Below are 14,977 nucleotides of genomic sequence, written 5' to 3'. Positions count from 1 at the left end.
GTTCTCTTTGCAACACCAGTAACTGAAGAAATTCACTGCACCTCTTTATCTCTGTCTTGTGCCTGTCTATCTGCCTTGTCATTTTAAATATGACTTTGTCTCTTGGGAACAGTTTATGGTTTAATTTATGCTCACCAAGGATTGAGGCCAATGTGATGGGAAGACTCTCAAAGTGCGGACATACCCTACAGTGGACTTCTTGCTGCTAGGAAATGCTTGTACAACTAGGAAAGGCCCCCTGGGTCTCCAAGTCCAGTTCCCTTACTAGGAACATGCATTTCCCTGTGTTCGTTCCGACTAACACCTCTTAGTCCTATGAATTCAAACAGATACTTGCATTTCAAAACACACCAAAAAAAGGTATTCAAGAAAGCAAACCTTTTTTTTTTTTTCTTTCACTACTTTACTCATGTAAAAGGTGAGGCTTTTATCTGGCCGTTCCTGCAAATATCACGCTTGGCTTGTTGCCTGTACCTCAAAGTAAACTATTTGCTCCTAGCCCTTCGTATCACATCTCTGTACTGTTGCAGTGGAGGACCTGGAATGCAATAGGATCTTTCTGCCTCGGCAGCAGTTTAGCACAAATGTTTGTTTAATCGTCTCCTTTTCCAGCTTCAGAGTTCTTTACAGTACATCTGCATTGCTGCACTGAGGAGCAAAAGTGCACATCCTAGTGGAGAGTGTAGCACATAGTTGGCAGAGATGGGATCCACCCAAGATTTCTACGCATCCATCAGTTAGCATATGGGTCTGCTTTTATGTCTTTAAGTTCAATGAACAACTCTGCAAAGTATTTCTGGAAAAATGGTTGGTGGATGTTCTAGTATAGGCATCTAGGTGGTATCTCATGGCTGGAGCACCGTACTTTTCTCTGTCAGGGAAAGCCTGCTCTGTGTTAATAATGCTGATACGTTAGAAGTGCACAGTCACTTATACATATAAAACCGGCCACTCACACATGAAACTTGCAGACTACTTTTTCCTCCTTTCCTCCCAGCTTTTTAGGGCTAGACTTCAGCTTCCTGTGGCAAATCTAGTCTTTATAGCTCCTCTTTTGATCTCATCCTACTCTCAATTCTCTCCTGCATTATCTTTTCTAGTGTCTGTTTTTTTTCCCCCTGGTCTTTCCTTGCCACTTTACTTTTCATTTCATGTACCTGCCTTTAACTCTCCATGATACACAGAACTTCACCTGGTATGAATAAAATTAGCTGTAAGAAGGGGAAGAAGTAGATTGAACTTTCAGTATTTCCAGTGGAGGAGAGATGATCTAAGAAACAACTTCTCACATGCAAGATGCGTTGTGACAACTTTAATTCCCCTGTGCTTTACTCCTGCATTCCCTGCGCAGTACTCCTATATTCATGAAGTAGTAGTATTAATACTTCCTTATCTGAATACTAGTTGAGCTGCCCATGAGCTCAGAGGCTACACCCACGGTGTCAGAAAGAACAGCGGCTGGAAAGCACCCCACCCTGTCAGCAGTGCAGTTCCACTCAGCCTCACGACTCCTCCCCTCAGAGAACAGTAAGGCAGGGCTCAATCAGGTAAAAAGTAGTATGAACTCAACTAGACAGAATTAATGTGGAAAAGGTGGTGACCTGAAACAAGGGAGGAAGTCACAAATACAAAACGGGGAAAAAAAAAAAAAAACAACCCACACCCTGCAGACGTGCAGTCCTGCATCTGACCATCCTGCTGCTCTGGTTTATTGAGGACTTTCTAAGGGCAGGAGAACTCCATGCCAAGAGCTGTTTTTCTACAACTTTAAGCTGAATTTCATTAAATTAAAAATACATAAAGCCTAAACCTTGTTTTCTTTCAATTTTATCGTTCAGAAAAGTAGAAAGAATTGATACATCAGTAATGGCAGGCTGGCAAGAGAAGAATTTATGACTATAGAAGTGCTGAGGCAGTGCAATAGAAAGCAACATTTAAGCCGTTCTATTAAAGTTACTCATATCAAAAAGTAATAGGAGTTTTAAGTTCTTCAAGGCTTTACTTATTTCATCGGAGTGATACCAACAAGTAGCAATTTGTCATAACCAGAGAGCTGAAACCATCATCCTGACCTCAATGAGCAACTCTCTGAAACAGCACAGAAACATAAAGGTGGGGAGAGACACAGATGCTTTGTCTCATTCACATAGGAGCACCTGCTTTGTGCAGGAGAACACAGCGTTCCCTTTTTGTCATCCTTCTAGGATTTCTCTTTGCCCCCAGCCGGTACCTAAAAGGTTGGTTTTAACCCCTCTGAGACCACATGGATGGGGTGAATCCAGGTGAAAGTCCGTGTGCTGCCCAAGGCTTCTTAGCACTGGAAAGTGAAAGACAGCAAATGTACCAGTGATGAGGGGGGGCTGCTTTTTATTAGACAATTTAAATCTTTCAGTGCACCAAACAAGTATCAACGTCAGGCAAACCTGACGAACATGAACGATATAGACACCAAAAGGAACAGAAATGGGTTAGGCTGGATAGGGGACAAGATAAAGCATGAGGGGATGGAATTAAGTTTGGAGAACCTTAACATTTTGAGTAGATGACATTAGAGCATGCTGATGAGCTACCATGACGTAGCATGTCCGGAACTAAACTATGGACTCTCTGGTTATGCTCCAAGAGTCACAGTTACACTTACAGAAGCACTTCAGAAAGGTTTCTGTGGATGTCAAATTAGTAATTACACAGCCTGGACCTCAGCCTGAGTAGAAGAGGAGTATTCAGAAAATAAAATTCATCTCTTTCCTCAAATCAAACGTTAGGAAGAACGGCTATTGCCTGAGATGCTGAGAAAAGTTTACTGCAAACGCATCCTCAGAGGTATAAACAAATGGGCCTAATAACCCTTTCAACTCTAATTCCTATGCTTCGGTCCCCTGCTGACCTGTTCCTGCTCCACTAAAATAGCCTCAGTGTTAAAAAACTGCAACACAAGGAACACTGGAATTGAGTTTCCCCAGCACCACAGTCAATGCTTTCCAAAGCAACACATACCATTTACACTTTGGAAGCCTCAGCACATTGACATTCGGCATCATGACCAAATATAGTTTTCCTAGGGAGGAGTGAACTCTAAGTTCAGATGTATCATAGAAGCACCATGTACCTTCTGATAGGAAGGATGGAAATCAGCAACGCCATAAATTTAGTTTGTTTCTCCAAATGGCTTATAAGTGGTCAAGTCTCAGCCAAAGCAATACAGCAGCTCTTTCAAAAAAAGCTTTAGGAAGCCTGAGTATTCTCCAACTCCGATGCACAATCGTAGACATTTTTTCCCCTATTTTGCTTGTGCTACATAATTGGTACACACAGGGAGTTCTCCAGATACAGAGTGAACCCTGAATGCTGACAAGTAGAGGGTGTTTTGCTTCATCCAAGGTCAGAAGCGCTGGAGAATTTTTCTTAATGCTGAGACGTTACCATTTGCCCTGCTGATGCACTTAAAGTTGGACTTGTCAGCTCTAATTGATTTGCAGTCCTTTTGGTCAGAGGGTGAGTTAGACTTAAATACTATAGGGGAAAGGTTAGTTCAATACCTTTCTCTGTTATCTTGTCTTCTTTCTCACTGCTCTGAGAGAAAAAGGTTCTTTCTCAACTCATTTGCATTACAAGACTTTGCCATTCCTAATAAGTCTGAGTCAGTTTTCACTTCAGTTACTATATTTGTGTCAGAATGAATGTGTTTCTTGTGACAATACAGGGATTCCCAACCCCCGTTTGATGAACAGATGAGAAGGAGTAGACTCCTGAAATTGGCTTCTGAATAGGCCCAACCTCACTAATATGTACTTCTACAACATTTCACCTTCTATTTTTAGCCGTTTCCATTCATTTAGCATTTCACCAATCACACAGCTCAACTATCGTCAGAAAAGTAAAACTGGCTAATGTGGGAGAAAAGGAACAAGAAAATTAGCCGAAGATTCAAGGGCTTGCACAGCATTATTGCCACCTGATACTGCAACTCCCTCATCTGTTTCTATTACAATAACAAGGATTACTCTAAACTTATTTGAGCTTTGATAACTGATATCTGAATTTCTGTAATTCTTTATATTGCACAATCCTTCCTAGCTTCTTTCTAGCTTACTTTTGGTCTGACACCAACTTTTCCAGATTCAAATGTTTGCAAGGAGAAAAAGGCAGATCACTGAAATAAGATTTTTTTTTCCCCTCACCTATTTCACAGTTCATCATCCCTCACGCTGTTCAGTCTCTTGGCCTTCACTCCATCTTTGCTCCTTTTTGTCCTCCGCCCTTTTGTTCTGTTTCTCCAGTTTATTCTTACTGACGTCAGCTCCCATTTTGCTTGGTTTTACGGTTCCATCTTTTGGGTTTTAGACAGTGTTACAGACACTGTTATTGACAGGTCTCCTAGTCAAGTCATTGCATGTGACTGTCTTCAGAGATAGCAATCATAGGAATCGGAAGGACTTCATAAATCCAGTTAGAGTAAGGTACGATCTTCTCTACACAAACCCACCCTAAGTGATTTCTGTGCAACCTCTGCTAAAATCCAATGCAAACCCATCAGTAAAGAGATCAGTCCATGCAAGAACTACACAGCTCCCCACTAGAAACTCTGTGGTTCTAGACTGCTGAGCCCTTGATGCAGAGCTTTTTAGGACTCAAACCCCATAATATTCACCCTTCTCACTGAAAAATAGCTTAGAAAATTGGGCTTCCCCTGTCTGTGCAAGTAGGACAAGTCTCCAGAGAAGGTGATGCTCTCAGATAACCCCCGCAAATTCCCATCATTGCCATGAAAACTGCACATCCATTCCATCTTGTCAAGTGTTAATTGCTTTCCTAAAGCATTGCTTTTTTACCACCCCCACAGCTTTACACACTAAAAGCACTTTTATGTAAAAATAAAATCTGGTTTTGCTTTTGGGTGGGTTTTAAGGGGACAGACACACACACTCGGAATATTCCATGCTCTAATCATCTTTCCCCAACCAGCTGAAAAGAGGATAGTCTCCCCTGTGGTCACACAGAAAATACCACACAAATGACTGCTGAAAACAGACCTAGCAGTCCTAAGATGCCAATCTGCAGGACAGCAGAGAGAATATGACACACATACACAAAGCTCCAGAACCACACCTCCTCTCAAACATCAACCTTTTCTCCTATCACATAAATGTATCTCAGTCTTGCTTCCTTCTGCAAATACCCAGCTTTTCGTAATGCCACCCATCACTACAATTTTAACTTGCAGCCTCCTCTTCCATCACATTGCTACCCATGGCACCATTCATCAATTTACATGAGCTGAAAATGGAGCTTGCAACATTTTGGTGGTTGGCTCTTCAGCATAGAGTTGTTGATAAGCTTTGCTTTACAAATACCCTGATTAAGAGCAACAACATTCAATCTGAAAGCATTTTGCTAGATTCTCAATTCTTAAGACTTACAATATGACATTTTTTTTCTGGGCTAAGGTAATAGCACGTCATTGATTTTTACAGTGAGTCAGCAATGGTATTTTTCAAGGCAACATAACTTTTGTCTTTCCTAATCAGTCACGTTAGATACTTAGATACTGCATTTCTATCTGCCTCTGTTGCATCCCGGGAATTTGCTCCTTCCCTTTTTACTTTGAACAAAGCCCTGTGTCTGGAACTCTTTGTTTGAAAGACGGGCGCTCGCTAATGATGCGGGAGTAGTTTGCATTCTCTTTTTGTCGGTGCAGTTAACGACAAAGACCGTAAGAACAGGCAGAACTGGGCTTCTTTGTTTTCAAACAGTAGTTTGGTTTTTTTGTTGTTGTTTTTTTTTTTTTTTCCTTGTGTACACCAGATCTAAATTAACCTTTCCTCTTTAAGAATCAAAAATAGCTGTGATAGCCTTTCCCAGTTCTTGCCTCCTCCAAGTCTTTCAGTTACCCTTTTCTTATGTGACCTGATTACAGCCTACCTCCATCTGGCTCTTTGGCAGGGGACAGAAGATGTTGGTTCTGCTGGTAGGGCAATCTTTACTCGTCAGCACTTCCCAGAGGCCAAAAGGGGTAGTTTAGTTTGGGGAAATTATGCACGCAACAGCAGTCTTAATTGAAGCAAGTGATATTTGAAAAGGAGAGATATTAGAGAAGAAAACAAAACTGAGCTTGCTCATCAGACCTAGACTTGAAAATTAAACTGGATTTACTATTGGTAGCCTACTTGAAAAGGAAAGAGGAAGCAAAAGAAAATAGCTTGACCTCGTAAAAAAAAAAAATCCCAAACTCTGTCTTCTCGCTGCATCATCCTTGTTGCCAGCTTACCTTTACTCTTGAGCTCTATGTTTTCTGGTCAGCTCATTGCCTGTGGAGCTTATTACAAGCTTGCTGGCACATGACAGCAAGATGGTCCTAGTAGGCACAGATAGGGTGAACAGTCCTTGCTCAGGGAAACTACTATCATCTCGTCTCCTAATTATTAGTGGGCAAGGCTGGCAATTCCAAAAAGAGTGATTTCTGTTGCTATCTGTACCAGTCTATTTCTGACCAGAAAGTTACTCCCAGCAAGAGAAGTGGGTTTCACATTGTTTTGCTGCTGACCATCAGTTCTCCCCTCTTCTGAGCACAAGAACAACAGGGCCCTCTAAGCATTTCAGCAGCTGATTTCTTTCCCCCCAAAATTAGAGACATCCTGAAAGTTCTGCCTCAGAGCTCATCCACTTCAGGGGGCCAAGAGGGGAATACGCTCCTCTTGCACACTCTCTGGGTGGTCACACTCTGTTGAAGCCACGCTTGTCGCAAGACGGAAGAGAGCTGAGCACACACAGGAAGGACCGTCTTGGTGACTGAATCTTTGAGGAGTTTGGACAAGAAGTAAAAGAGGTTGCTACAAAGTGCATAAACATCTACTCAAGCCTGTTACAACACCACCCCAAAATTACTGATGGTGCCAGTCACTCTCTTCTTTGTGCTGCAAACGTTTACTTTGAACTGAAAGATTCAACTAAATTTGGAACCTGGAGAATCGGAACATGAATCAGACTGCAGAAATCGACCAACAAACCAGAGAAGCAGGATGCCAAAACCAGAATTAGTTCCAGGGATCAGGAGAGACAAAACCTCACATTTAACATTTCACTCTAATAGCTGCAGAAGCTAATCTCTCTGCCTTTGAGAAACATTTATATCCCTGAGTTATGGAATTGTTTGTTCTGGTAGCAGCACCAGAATGTTTTGAAGTGAGGAAATGAAGAGACAACAAAAAAGTCCATTTGATTCTAAAGCAAGACAGGGCTTGAGATGCTATGGAGACCAAAGGGCTTTAAAGGCACAGGAATGGTCCCCTGCCAAAGGCTGAAGACATCGCCAGTTGAGAGCGCTGTGCACAGCGCAGTACTTCTGAAAGCACCATTAGAGATGACTCTTGTTTGCCAAATTTGGGCTTTGCGTTTCTGGGCCTAAGTGGGACACCTGTCTCTCCCTGCTGGCCTGCAACAAGCCTTCGCTCCACTATTAGACATCTCAGACGCTTAAGAAAAGCCACGGGAATAGAGGTGTTTGTTCTGCTGCAAGAACCAGCTGCAATTTAGCTCGAATACAGGCCCAACGCAGAGGGCTCACAGCTTGGGTTTTGCCATTGTAAGGGAAAATGTTTAAACCACACAGCCATGCCCTGGCACATGAGACCACAGGGAGTGAGAAAGCGCGAGCACACACTATGTCCTGCCTTCCTGGCAAATTGCTCTCCCCGACAAGATTAGGGGCAAAGATGGACACCTGGATCCATCTCATTTCTGCTCACACCGTCCTTAGCACTGAGGCAGAGGCAGCACAGGAAGCATTTGCCTCAATTACTGTGCTAATACTTGCAGAGCAAGGGAGGAAGTCTAGAGCAGATAGGAATGCTTGAAACAGCCATCCCCTTGGACTGCTCATATGCTGCACGCTATGCATCATCCTTGGGCTTTTGCCAAGGCACTGCTGCTTAGCCCTAGATGTCTCTAGATACATCTAGGTTTGTGAGGAAAGACAGGTCCCAGCTCAGTTTCCTTCCTTGGCAGCTTCTGTGTGATTTTAGAGATATACAAAAATGAAAAGTACACTTTGCGCATCGTCAAAAATATCTCTCTCTTTCAGATGTGCCGGCTCTGTTACATTAATTGCTTCCCTCTCTATGTTTTATTTTAAGGTGAGCATTAATTGATTTCTAACTGTAATCACAATTATGGTGTGTTATCCTGATTAATGGAGGACTTGATTAACACATAAGAAGGTGCTGCTGTTTTCATTTTGGGAAGAAGAGATGAAATATGTTTTTATGCCATGGCTGAAGTGATAATTTCACTGGAGAATGTGGTGCTAATGCAAAGCAATTAATCACCTATTTTGGTAATTTACAGTAATAAATTATTACTCATGGCACAGAATGTGCTTCTATAGGTTAAACTTCAGGCTGTAGGATATACTTGGCTTTACCTACTACACGGTTTCGCTTTACTGTACTTTACACAGCACTTTGAATTCCAGGTTGCAAAGCATCTTTATGCTCCAGCGAAACAGAGGCAGCAGGAAGCATTAGTCATCCGAGGCAACAAGCAGAGCGAGGAACATAGAAGCAGACACCTCGGTTCCCTCTCTGATGGCCCAGATGCTGTGCTAACTGAAAGCAGATAATCCTTGACCCACTTATTCCTGTTCCCTGATTAAGCAATTCATCCCGGTGCTCAGCTCTAGCACTGGCAAAGAGTTTCCCAATATCGGGCATAAGTCTCAGTTGCTGCTGCCAAAGACTATACTCTAGCTAGTGCAAATAGCAACGTATACGCCTCTTTTTCTACTGTCTTTTATTTGTCTGGATACCATCATCTTCTGCCCAGTCTCTAGACTAGGCATCTCTAATATCAGTAATCCTGTATGAATTTTTTTTCAGTACTCCCTGCCACATAGAAAACAGAAGTCGTACTTATTGACATGCTTTGGCTGCTGGATCCCTGGTTTGGCTTGTAGCAGAGCAACACAGTGACAAAAGCTATCAGATCACAGCAATACTGAAATGACTTACAGTTGCTGCTGTTTCTGTGGGGTTTGTGCCAGTGACCTTTGAGACAGAGGGTCAAAACCTCTATTCCCGACCCTCTCAGCTAAGTTGTCTGCAGCTGGTAGCAGGGAATTTGATAGTAACAGGGAAGCACAAGCAAACATCTATAATGAAGGCGTTTAGCAAGTTCAACAGTGGGCAGAAAGAAGCATGGAACACTGAAGTCTCACTGCTATCTTGAAAAACCGTCAAGGGTCACAGGGTCAGCCAAAGGCTTGGATCTGCTTTTCAGAGCTTACGCTGTATGATAGAACCATATTACTTGGAGATTCACTGTTATTTGTATTTATATATAGTGCTGCCCTTAGCTGAAATCAAGGCAGGGCCTAGGGAACAGCTTCAGGACCACAGTCATTTTAAACCCAGCATTTTCTAAGGATATAATTTTAGAGTCGATCTCAGGAGTGTTCTTATTTCTTTTCCTCCTGGTAAACATGACCTCAGAGAGGCAAGGAAAACTAAAGACAGCTCAAAGCCTTAATTATAAGGCAGCTGACTTCCAGAGGGCTAAAATCAGAATAGGTCTACACACCAAAAAGCCATGAAACAACGCCTGCTTTCGTCTCACAGCTGGTTACTTTGTCCCCTAAACTAGGGATGAGAGTGAAAATAGCAAAGGACATGCTTAGAGCCTGCTGCCCACTGACTCTGGTAGATCTCATTTACTAATTAGTCTGCTCAAATTGTTGCCAGAGTGAGGAAAGAGATAAAGCTTTGGTCTTTTAGTCTAGATATTATAGCTAAGCCTGAAGTTCCCAGTCTGTAGTTCCCATGCATCCCATTGTGCCGCAGCAGCAGCGGCTACCACTGGAGTGGTCCAACTTACCACGATGAGTGGATGACAGCATTGCTCACAGCACATCGCTTGCTCAGTACAGCTACCTGCCTGCTCTCAGCCCTGAGCACAGTTCAGGCTTTGTCCCAGCAGACCTGAAAAACTATTCCTACTGTCAGCAGCCACATTCCTGAGCCAATATCAGAAGAGCCTTTTTGACATTCTGCCAGATGCAGAGCAATAATGAAGATAAAATATCTCCTTCCTGCTGCTATCATTTCATAGACAGCTTCATTAGCTCAGCTCACCAGTGCAGCCTTGACAGGGGGACTTCATATTGACTAGCGATTTTTAGGTTTTCCACTACAGTAGCATTTTGCAGTCCAATCCATAAGTCCAGGCCTACCTGGTACTTATCACTAGGTAACTCCTTTTCCTTTAACAAGTGATACTTCTGCCAAGTGAGGGAGTTTTAAGGGGATTAAAACTATTGCCAAATTCAGCTCTATTTCGCAAATAAAAGAGGAAAAAAGAGCGACATCATTGGCCAGCTCCCCACTAGCACGTCTGTCCCATAAATGATAAAACTGCTTTATTTTCCCTTCTTTTGCTTAGGGATTAAAACCACATCAGAGGCACCAGAGAAAAAACAGGTCGAGTAAATCACCACAGCTTGTGAAATAATTGGGACCATATTGGTTTTTACTACAGGAAAACACAACCTTTAGCATTTGAACGGGTTTTCTTACTTATTCCTATTTGTGCAAGACACACGACTGAGCCAGAGGGCCAAGAAAAGGAATGCCTTCCACACAGGATTTTCATGATGACTAAGTCATGACATTCTAAGCCAGGAAAATAATCACTGGAAAGGGGCTGATAAGGATGCACACAATTGCCATGCAGAATCAGAGACCTTTATTACTAATGCTCCACTCAGAGTAATCATATTTACTTGGAGAAGAATAGCAGCTAAGCACAACACTGGGCAGCTGCAAGATACCAGAAGAGCAGATAAAATTGTTCTGGCTCCATTCGCTACCACAAGGAAGGGCTGATCAATTCTTCCTAGGTGTTTGTAGCACTGTCTGCTGTGCCATGCGCATGTTTGTATTGTGATGATGGGCAATGGATATGCTTGAAAGGAAACAACAGGCAGGGAATAAACAAGAGATCTAATTTTACAATGGGCACATCTGCTCAATAGCAGCTTTGAAGCCAGACTTCCTAATCACACTTTTATGGATTGGTACTAGAACAAAATAAAACCTCAGTTCTGCCTGAGCATAGAAAATAGGCAAGGCCAGAGCACTTTCTTTGCAGCTGTAATGCGTATTATTACATGTAGTCCTCTCTTTTTTGAACTAACATCTCATCTCAACCAAACTCTTTCCAAGAAGAAAATAGGGGGTTGTTGAAATAGAAATGTTTGGTCCATTTGAAATTTCTACGGAAAAATCTGGAAATCATTCAAATAAAGTATTGTTTGGCTTTGATACAGTCCAATTTTTCCTTTTAGTTTTCTCACCCTTCCCATTTTGTTTGCAAACTTTTTATTTCAAAATATTTCGAAGTATAGTTATAGCTCTTAAATAATACCTCCACATTTGTTCCTTAATAAATAATGCTTCAACAACATTTCAATGAGGTGTCTCGGAAGGGAAGTAACACAGACTTCGGTACCACAGAACTATTTGAATCTTTTTCACTCTGAGCCCACAGAGAAAGAAATTTTAAAATTCCCATTTCCCATGGGAAACATTCTTCTGGTTTGTGCATCAGTAATACCTTGGTGTCCGCAGAAAAGCTGGGAAGTCAGTGCTGCAGAGGGATGTGCAGTCATAATGCTCGAGATACTGCTTATTATCGTCAAGCTGGCCACAGCAGAGAGCCTACTGCACAGCAGCTGGATCATGAGATTTATAAAATGTCACTGAAGCTCCACAGTAAGGGTTTTCTTTTCTTCTTTCTGAAGAGGTGAGGTTGTGGATAGAGGGAAATCCCTGCACAAAGGAAGACAGAAGGGCAGTACTAAAATGGGTGGGCTGTAAAAGCAGCTGAAGGTTATTATTTGTATTTTGGAGGTACCTAGACAGACAGCTATGAAGCACAACTGCATCGTTGTACATGCTGTACAAACACCAAAGAAAACAGACTTTTCTTGAGGCTTATACAGTCTCATCTTTGATTTCTTTACCTCGACCCATCTTAGTTTCCGAAGGCCTGGATTATGCAAACATCAAGCACTACAACATTCGAAGAAAGTCCTTGAAAACAAGGTAATTTGACTTAACATTCATCAGGGCTTTTTTTAAAAAACAGTAAGTAGGTGACAATTCTGTGATTCTGTACTTCCTGAATGACACTTTTGATTCTTGTTCTTTTGCATCTTGCTTAAATGTGTGTTGAAATTATTTTCCCTGAAATAACTACCTAAAATGTAACTTACTGCTTTTTAATGAAAACTAAGAATTTCAAATTCAAAGGAGTCTGGAAGCCTGAGCTCAGGAACTGTCCACAACCCCCAAAACTAAATCAAAATTAAACCCAGTCTGAAACAGAAGGCATTTTTAGTGCCATCTTGACATCTTCAATGCATCGGGTAGAGACATCTGTTTGTTCCTAGTCACAAACGCAGCCTATCAAAAGCGCATTTTTTTCCCCTCCTCCCCAAGCAATTCAATTGTTCAGCCTTTCTACCGTGGCCAGTAGGGGCTCCGTCCTCAGTATTCTCAGCCTCAAACTTGGACTAGTATCTTGGCGCTGTTTGTTTGCTTAAGTTTATTCAAATGCTGAAGAACTGGCCTAAGCTAGCACAGTAGATTATAATCAGAACATCTGGAGAGCATTTGGAACATTGCATAAAATACCAATAAAGAGAGATAGCTGCGATAAGGAACAGGCATGCTGCTCACTCTAGCAAGCCTCAGAGACCTTATCACAACGCTGTCTAATAGAACATGAGAAGATACAGCTTGAGACTTCCAGCTCTAGAGGACAATAAATATGATCAGGGGAATGTCGTGCTTCATTCTTTCTTATGGTTTTAAGTGAAAAGGCATTTTCTGTGTTCCTAAAAACATATTCAGATTAAGAGAGCTGTGTAGACACGTAAGATCTCCATATGAAACCATTTTCCATTAGGGCTATAAAGATGTCACTGGACTTTGTTTATTTGACTATTGGAATCAAAGCGATGGACAGTCCTCACACCCCTCATTTCTGTGCTTCCTTGTTTAGTTGCAGAGAGGTCTTTTGTATATCTATATATTTGCACATTTTCCCTTATGCTGACATATGACTTATTTCTGAAAGCCCACTAGGATCTCTGAGAGAAGGGCCACTGTTCTTGTTTAAACAACTTACACTCTGCATCCCCAGTCCTCTGTTGTTTTCCTCACGATAATCAAATCAGTGAGTTATAGACCTCAGCGGTAGCAAAAGACATATCTCGGTGCATCGGAGGCTGCACTTTTAATGCCCCTTACCGAGCTGCAAAAAAACAAACAAACACACACTTTCTTTTTCTTGCCGGGGAACCTAGATACAACCACTACTGATTTTGCCATAGCCACCAGTGCAAAGCAAGTCAAACTCCGCTTAGAAAAGGTAAGGGGAATAAAAATTGCAGGGAAAAAGAAAGAGAGGGACTGCTGAAAACATTCCCAAATACTGCTTTTTAATTGCAGCTGGTTTTGTGTAGGTGTCTGCTGCTGCTGTGGGCTTTATGAACACAAGTCAGCAATTTTGAAGGAAAAGGGGCTATCAGATCATTTAAGATGACCTCCCAACTAACACATGGCAAATAATTCCATCTAGTTACTTCTTTATTGAACCTGACAAGTTGCGCTGGACCAGAGCAGATCTTCCTGCAAGGACTCCAGTCTCAAATTGATGAGTTCAAGAGATCACTTTCCACTGGCAGTTTTGTTTAAATCATTTACCACCCTTGCTGATGGTGTTAATAACAAAATAAATAATAAAACTTTATATTCTCTTATTTTCTTCCTTTTGAAGAGCTCAAGGTCCTTTGCAGAGACTAATATATGAAGCAGCAGTCCCCTCCTCACTTAGACAATAGATACAAGGTCTTCCTTTTGATGGCAACAATAAGATGTTGCAATGGAAAAGCTGCCAGTGTTTGATGGGCACTGGTAGCTGGAATCCTTCGTGTGTATGAAACTATTATTATCAATTAGACTTGAAGATAGCACCCTGGAATACATAGTATTAAGAATTCACTAACAATATCACAGCACGAGCTTGTTAAACTCAACTGAATCCTGATTACGCAATTGTAAAGAGGAAGGGTGATTGCTCCAAAGATAAAAGCTTCCAAGGGGATGCAAAAAAGTTCACACCACACAGAACTGCTTTCCCTTTCATCTTCTTCCCTTTAAATTAGTTTGCATTCCTCTGTATCAAAGTGTAGCAGCTTCACACTTCTGGCCTCTTCTCAAAGGCAACCGAGATAGAGGGAGAACAATACTAAAGAATTTTCTAATTTTCTCTAACTTCCAGTAAATCGTCACTGGCTGGCTATGGTTTTTCATTGCTAGCCCTGTGGTACATCTGTGTGTGTCAGCCAGCATGAAAGCAGGCTAGATCATGGCACGCCATCAGGGTGGGAGACAGGTGTGAGTTCAAACTAACTCATCCAAGTGGGATCCCCGCTCAGCTCTTTTGCATTGTCTTCCCAGCACTATGCAAGGCACAGTGCACAAGAAAGGCCTATGCTGCTGCGAGTACTGCCGTAGCAAGAAGTGTTCCATCGGTCATCTTGGACCTCTGAAATTAGAGACAAAAACCACTTCACCTGCCAAGTATATGTCAACCGACTGCTTGTCTCTCGATAGGTTTTGAAGCAGTGACACCCCTTATCCGTTACACTTGTGTCACTGGCCATTTTCTGCTAGTGAGGCTGTGGAATTGAATTTACCCTTCAGCTCTGCACTCCCACAGCTGGAAAGTATAACAGGGCAAAGCAGAGAACAGGCTTGTGTCTCACTGCATTAAGTGTCAGTCTGACTGGTGGGCCAGCATACGCAGCTTGTACGTGCATACTTGTAAGCACATGGACTGGGAAGCCCTAGTTATAATTGTACCACCTGGGAAGCGCCTTGGTCAGCTTCTCCGTTATCTTGCCTTGCAGTACAAATCA

The 14,977-nt window shown here is 42.1% G+C and overlaps 1 protein-coding gene across 1 annotated transcript in view; it reads left to right on the top strand.

Annotated features, from left to right (window-relative positions):
- Nucleotides 1-2,605: 2,605 nt before the first annotated feature.
- The window catches only part of CRYAB (crystallin alpha B), a 278,708-nt gene continuing 266,336 nt past the window's right edge, over nt 2,606-14,977 (top strand). Inside the window, exon 1 of the mRNA XM_082493854.1 lies at nt 2,606-2,610. The gene's annotated coding sequence lies outside the window, so the exon portion shown is untranslated. The remainder of the gene's footprint in view (nt 2,611-14,977) is intronic.

The sequence above is a fragment of the Vanellus vanellus genome, assembly GCF_965231255.1.
Source record: "Vanellus vanellus genome assembly, chromosome: 21".
In the NCBI taxonomy this organism is placed as follows: domain Eukaryota; kingdom Metazoa; phylum Chordata; class Aves; order Charadriiformes; family Charadriidae; genus Vanellus; species Vanellus vanellus.
Note: the sequence above shows the minus strand (reverse complement) of the source record. Positions and strands in the feature narration are given on the sequence as shown.